Genomic DNA, 7,853 nt, shown 5'->3' on the forward strand with positions numbered 1-7,853 from the left:
AAAAAGAATTCTTCGTCAATTTTAGAATATTTGACGCCGTTTTCACCCTCCGAAACGCGTAATAAGCTTTTTTAAAATATTTTTTTCAAATGCTCGAATCTCATTTATTCCGGTGTTTGGTGACGATTTTCGTTGAAGATAATGAGGTTGGTTTTAACGTATTTTAATTACAAATTAGAGGTGCATTAGATTGTGAATCAAACAAAGACGGGTGAAACAAACTCCTATTGAACTTTTTCGCAATTGTTTTATGCAAACTTCTGCGTCCGGTCGATGGCGGCCTCCATTGCGTGATTTGGTTTTAGAAATACTTTTTCAAATGCTCGAAACTCATTGGTTCCGGTGTTTGGTGACGCATTTCGTTGAAGATAACCAGGCCCGTGCGGGCCGAGGTTGGTCTGAAATTATTTTAATAATAAATTAGAGGTGCATAAGATTGTGAATCAAACAAAGACGGGTGAAAGAAACTCCTATTGAACGTTTTTCAATTTGTTATGCATACTTCCGCATCCGCAAGATGGCGGCCTCCATTGCGCTTCGGAATTCTCAAGCCAAGGCATAATCTGGTTTTCGACATAATACGTACGCGTTTATTGACAACATCGGCTTCGCCGGCTATAAAGACTTCAGTGAGTTATAAGTGTGACAAGCATGTGCACGGGATTCTTCCCAGAAGAATGAGTGGTCGCATTAGCTTGTACGACTTAAAATGAGCGAGTTTTGTTTTGACGTTTGGGCCAGTTTTACATGTTGTATCCCTAAGGAATGAAACGAACGTTTTTCCTGGCTTACAATTTTATTTTAAGTCACACATGCCTCAAAATACACTCACTTATATAGAATTGAACGCTGAATCCGGAAATGTAAGTAAAATTGCCTTGTTTTTTTTTTAACATTATTTTCTATATATTCTAAATATATATCTGTGCAGTGTCTGTCTTGTGTTGTCTTGTCGTGTGTTGTCACTGAACTACTCCCTCAAACTTTTGTGAAATCGTGCTATTCCAACTTGACCCACGGCGGGAGCATGCGCTCTACTGAGTGGCGTTCTAGTTATCTATTATTATTATTAGCTCACCTGGAACGAAGTTCAGGGGAGCTTATGCGATGGCGCGTCGTCCGTCTGTCTGTCCGTCTGTAAACACTTGAAACATTTTCTCCGAAACTGCTGATGGGATTGTGATGTAACTTGGCATAAATGATATTTGTTATGTTGTGACTAAAGTTTGTTCACGGCATTAATTTTTTTTTTGGGTCTAACGGGGTCTACCGGGGGTCAAAGTGGATCCAGGTTTGACCCCCCAAAATAGGATTTTTGATTTTTTTTCTCTGAAACTACAAACACACAATTTTGATGAAACTTGACCACAACCTTCACCAACCGTGATTTAACGAAGTTTTTTCGCGGCACTAAAAAAATCTGCCCCTGTGGGAGTCTACGGGGGGTTGCCCCCCGAAATTGGTGTTTGCTTTCTTAGAAACTACACATGCAATTCCTATGAAACTTGACCACAACCTTAATCACCTGTGTTTTACCAAGGTTTGTTCCAGACATTTTTAAAAAATCTGGGTCTAAGGTGGTCTATGTGGGGAGTGTGGGCTGCCCCCCAAAATAGGTATTTGCTTTTTTCTCATACCGACACACACAATTTTTATGAAACGTCACCACAACATTCATCATCCGTGATGTACCAATTTTGTTCAAGGCATTGGAAAAATTTGGGTCTGAGGAGGTGTATGGGTGGGGGAGAGTGGGTTGCCCCCCAAAATAGGTATTTTGTTTGTTTGTTTGTTTGTTTAAAGTCTTATGATTATGTGAGTATGATTCTACATGTTGCCCTATCTTCTAGCAAGCATTGAAATTGGTTTAAAATACTGTCGTGCGAATCCCTCAGTTAATACCATGGGCTCGCAGATAGCCAAACGAGTTAATGGAGGCGACGATCAATTACGGATTTGACTATGCTAGCACGGGAGGAAGAAGGAAGAGGAAGAAGTGGCGAGCCCTTACCTGGCACGATCCGGGCAGTCTTCAACCCTGCAAATTAATCTCACACGAACACGGGAGGTAGAATGTACAAAAATAAAGATTTCTTACGGAACCCGATAACAATGGAACGCGACAATAAAACCTAATTCTAAATTGGGATCCCGCATACCTCACTTCGACAACAGCACAGGGGGGGGGGGGGGGGGGTGGGGGGGGTGAATTAAATAAAGAAATCGTCATGTTGTGCGCGTTTGTGCATGCGAGCTTATCTGTGTCTGTAGTCTGTAGCGTCCGTCAGGAATCGTCCAGGCTCCGGTGCTCGCGTGAAGCAGGCCTCCGTCCGCCTCATTCACGCCCTGCTATGCCCCGAGCGACCCGCTCACCGCCACGCCTCGCTCGCCCCTCGTCGGTTGCACATGAGGTCCCGTCTGCTCGCAGCACCACACCTCGCTCCAAGCACCACTCCAAACACCAAGCACCGCTCGAAGCACCAAGCCAAGAATACCACGAAGAACTCAGGGAAGATGCCAACGACCAGCAGGGAAGAACGCAGGGAAGAAGAATGAACGAATGCTGGGAAGACCGCAGGGACGAACACATGGAAGCAGAAAAACGACCAAACACCCAGAAAGCCCGCCAACCAGTCGTTTCATCCCCCGTGGTCTGACGTCAACGCTCCCGCGTTACCAATCAGGCCCTCCCTTCTTTTAGTCTTTTCCCACCTTCTGACGTCACCTGCCCTTCCCCTCAAATCAACGACATCCTTCTAAGTCGTGTTTCCACGCCTTCTGCACTGACTGGCTGAGTGTTCGCGCCTTCCGCACTGATTGGCCGCGGTGGCCAATCAGTGTGCCGCTTCCTTCCTCCAACCAATCACACGTTCCCTGGGCGTGGTTATTGCTTGCCTTGCACGATGCTCGTTACTATGCCAGCTGGTGATGTGGCTGGCTGTGGCTCCATCGGCGGCGCCCCAATCTGGCTTCCTGCCTGTTCTTCCTGTAAGTCTTTTTGTGGCAGAGGGGAATTAATTAATGTGTGCATTAAGGGACCTATCTAAGTGTCTATGTGAGTGTGTTGCCATAAGGGACACTGGGTTGCTCACAGAGGGAACGACAAATGAGGGAATTTTACCCATAATCCCTGTACTAATTAGCATGCCCCGCCCCCTCGTGGTAGGCACACAGATACAACTTATTCCGACATTTGAGCTACACACAGAACTTATTACAGGTAGATTCCCTATCACGACAGTCGAGTACCTACCCATGCAGATCTAACTGGCTCGAGATATTCCTCTACCCCCCCCCGACATAACAATACCTTTAGTCAGTGTAGTATACTGTTTATTCTACCAGGTGAGTGCCAGGGGTATTGCCCCTTTGTTTAGGACTTAGATGAAGATCTGATCACATTTTAGGAGAAATATATGCAGAAATACAGGAAATTCTAAAGGGTTCACAAACTTTTTCTCACCAATGCAAGGACAGATATATGATAGGCAAGGTTCTAAAGACAGAGGGAGGAAATAAATGTGGGGCTGAGACACAAACATGCACGGTGGGGTGAGGGGTGAACGAGGGTTGTCCTCAACACATCTGACAACGAGAACGACACTCGGTAGTGATCATACCTCCGCCAGGCTGAACAGTTTTGACGTAACTCATCCACAACTCTTTGAAATATCACGCTTTATGTCGTTTTTGGCTCTATCTCAGTGGTAAAGAATCACTTAAAAATAAAAAAATTCTCATATCTGGATTCGGATCTTCACCAAAATGGAATCTATTCGGCTTTGTCACACACACCACATGTCCACCAGGTTTCACTCGAATCCGTCCATAACCTTTTCAGATATCGTGTTATATATCGGTTTTAGCCCAATCACTCAATGGTGAAGAATCACTTGAAAATTTATACTAGCCGGATTTGGTTCCAGATCTTCATTAAAATCTAATCAATTCGTACTTGTCACACACCTGCGACTTAACACATTCTCACACACATAAATAAAACAAACATTATAACACAATTGCATTACAACACAAATAAATAAAACAAACACATTCCAACACAAATACATTATAATACAAATAAATAACACAAATACATTATAATATAAACACACTATAACACAAATAAATAACACAAACACGAATATATAAATAAAACACATTATAACACACATAAGTACCATAAACACTATAACAAAAATAACATACACACAATAAAACACAGATAAAGAAAAAAAAACAATATAACAAACAAAACTTAAATACATCACAACACAAACATTCTATAACACAAATAAATAATAAACACAAACACACTATTGCGCAAATAAATAAGATAAATGCACCATACCACAAATAAATAACACATACACATTATAACACAAATAAATAACATAATCACATACACATTATAACACAATTGCATTATAACACAAATAAATAAAACAAACACATTACAACACAAATACAATATAATACAAATAAATAACATAAATACATTAAAAATACAAAACACACAAATACACTATAACACAAATAATAACACAAACACATTATAACATAAACACACTATAACACAAATAAATAACACAAACATGAATATATAAATAAAACACATTATAACACAAATAAATACCATAAACACATTATAACATAAATAAAAAACACAAACATTATAATAACAAAAATAAATAACACAAACACACTTTAACAAAAATATATTTTTTGAAATTTTTGTTTTTTTACAAAAAACTAAAATTTTGTTTTTTAGAAATTCTTACAAATTAATTAAAATGAAAAGCTAAATTTCTTGAGTCAATAAATATTCAACCCCTTTGCTATGACACTCCAAATTGAGCTCAGGTGCATCCAATTTCCTTTGAACATCCTTGAGATGTCTTTACAACTTTATTGGAGTCCACCTGTGGCCAATTCAATTGATTGGACATGATTTAGAAAGAAACACACCTTTATATATAAGGTTCCGCAGTTGACAGTTCATGTCAGAGCAGAAACTCTAACATGGAGTCCATGGAACTGTGCTTAGAATCCCGAGATTTAATTGTGAGGATGCATAGATCTGGGGAAGGGTACAAAACAATTTCTAAAGTGTTGAAAGTTCCCAAAAGCACAGTGAACTCCATCAGTAGTGTATATATGTTGCTTCTGGGACACTCTCATTTTCCCATTGACTTACATGTTAATTTTTCCCCTCCCTCATTGCCCCTAAACACCTCTATTTCTCTCACCCTGTTCTTTACGAACCTTCTAACCTTTTGACATGTTATCCTTATTCATTAGACCACTTAAACAATGGTCCTTCTGTGTGAACCTGTGATCCTTCTGACCTTATGGACCTTTTAACCTTTTACTCTTAATATCATCTGGTGAATCATCTTTGGCCCACTCACACAACGACCCTACAAATATTAATTTGTTTATGTGTGGGAAATAATTTAATTCTCCTCCAACTTCCATCACCATACTCAAACCATTTTAAAATTAATTCTTCGCTTTTGAGAAATGACGTTGTTTCACTGACTTGGATAACTTCCCAGAAAGTTTTCATTGTTTCGTTTCCTGTTTTCACACACGCCTTGAGATTCCTCGAAATGCTGTCAGCCAGTTCTCTTCCCTGAATACATTTTACATTATAAAAAGGCGTATTCAGTTCAATTTTAAACATTGTGAATCGACGAAGATGAACGACAACTTGTCTTATTCCAGTGATGAAGAATACTCACAAGGGTAAGTTTCATTCAGAATTGAACTGTTGGTGAGAGCTTTGTATGTGATTAATTTAAATTTATATGACATGATATATTTTTTTTTATTACAGCAATTCAGGTTTTGAAAATGACCTGGTCTTGGCAGAAAATGAAGTTTTTCCGAAAGAGATTTACAACGAGGCGAATGAGCATTTAAACCATTTGCCTGTTTCACCGTTCTTGGAAGATTCATATGCAAGGTAAGATACGAAATATAATACATTTGTGTTAAACGACGCTGCCTTAGTGTGTGTGTGTGTGTGTGTGTGTGTTCGTGTGTGTATGTGTTTGTGTGTGTGTTCGTGTGTGTATGTGTGTGTGTATGTATCTGTGAATGTGTGTGTGTATGTGTATGTGTGTGTTCTTGTGTGTATGTATCTATGAATGTGTGTGTGTGTATGTGTGTGTGTGTATGTATCTGTGAATGTGTGTGTATGTGTATGTGTGTGTTCTTGTGTGTATGTATCTATGAATGTGTGTGTGTGTGTGTGTGTGTGTGTATGTGTGTGTGTATGTATCTGTGAATGTGTGTGTGTGTATGTGTATTTGTGTATGTGTGTGTGTATGTATGTGTGTGTGTGTATGTGTGTATGTGTGAATGTGTATGTGTGTGTATGTGTGTGTATGTGTGTGTGTGCGTGTGTGTGATGTTTTGTCAAGCTTACTTCAGCATAGTAATTTCTCCTTATTTTGTTTGCAGCCTTGAAGACCAAAGCTTGGAGTGGGACGATTTTGGACTCCATAGGAATGGTTATTTCCTGTCATCCTGTGATATCCTTAATTTTCATCTCAACGATCTGAACGCTAAGCTTGATTTTTTGGAGGTAAGCATGTGTGTATTTTTTTTTTTTTTTTTTTGTATACAAGATCGAGGCTCGTGAAAGAGCTAACATTAATCACACAAAAAGACAAACCGACACACAAAACACAAAAAACAAGGGGAGTGGCAGACAAGATGGGGAGAGAGGGGGAAGGACACAAAAGAGAGGGGGAAGAGGGGGAAGGACACAAACACAACATTTGAGAGCAGGGACATCGGGAGGACTTGGGGGGAGGTGGGAGAGGATTAAAACATATGAACACTGCAAGGACTCTGGGGTGAATTACCGGGGGTAGAAAAGATCAAGGTTTTCAATGGGGGACGATAAGAGATGGTGGTGAACAGCTGTTTTAAAGACCTGGAGGGAGGAGTGGGATTGAAGGGAGTGGGGGAGTTTGTTCCAGAGGCGGGAGAAAAGGGGAATGAAAGAGTGAAGGTGAGCAGAGAGCCTAGACTTTGGCAGTTTAACCATAAGAGGGTTGCAGGCAGATCTTGTGCGACCTGAAGGAATATTGGGGGGACAGAGCACAGAGAGAGCTGGGGGAGCAAGGCCGGAGAGGAGAACCCAAGATATGTATTGTATTTTGGCCATGTGTGTGTCAATGTGTGGGTACACCGTTTCGAATAGGTACACCATATCCCTGCGCATTGTGGGAGGTGATTCAGGGTATATCATTCATTTATTTCTCTCCTTGTTTTACCCCTCTTGCCTTTGACAGAAAGAGATTCCAAACCTGAAGATATCTGCTGCTGTTGAAACTACCTTTGACTTATGTTGGGAAGAGATTGATGATTTGTGCTGGGAAGAAGTTAAATGTGTAATACCTCAAGAAAAATGTCTTAAAAATATAAAGATTTTGTTTAAAATATTATTTATATATATATGCTTTGTCCAGAATTATTTAATTATTAATTAAAAGAAAAGAATAAAGGTTAGAAGGAAGGGAGAATGCGTTCCCCCACCCTTGATTCCCCCCATCCCACCCCTCCCCTCCCCTTGTGTGTGTGGGGAAGGTGGGGGTGGGATGAGGGGGGATCAAGGGTGGGGGAACGCACGGGGGGTGGGGGGTGATGGGTGTGGGCGGGCTCTGTGTGGGCGGGGTCTGTGTGGGCGGGGTCTGTGTGGGCGGGGTCGGTGTGGGCGTGGCTTATGATTTTTTATTTATTTAATTTTTTTCTTTTTTATTACCACGAATTAAATTAGCTAATCTGGGTGGGGTGAATAGAAATGTTGTTTAATGAATTATTAGCTTTGTTTTTTGTAA

At 40.6% G+C, this 7,853-nt stretch overlaps 1 long non-coding RNA gene across 1 annotated transcript; it reads left to right on the forward strand.

The window, feature by feature from the left end:
* The first annotated feature begins 5,835 nt into the window (after positions 1-5,835).
* LOC144889851 (uncharacterized) lies at positions 5,836-7,497 on the forward strand. The gene is made up of 3 exons (XR_013622113.1): positions 5,836-5,968; positions 6,469-6,592; positions 7,308-7,497. It is a non-coding gene; the product is annotated as an uncharacterized LOC144889851 (long non-coding RNA).
* Positions 7,498-7,853: the final 356 nt, after the last annotated feature.

This window comes from Myxine glutinosa, chromosome 1 (genome assembly GCF_964187855.1).
Source record: "Myxine glutinosa chromosome 1, kmMyxGlut1.1, whole genome shotgun sequence".
Classification (NCBI taxonomy): Eukaryota; Metazoa; Chordata; class Myxini; order Myxiniformes; family Myxinidae; genus Myxine; species Myxine glutinosa.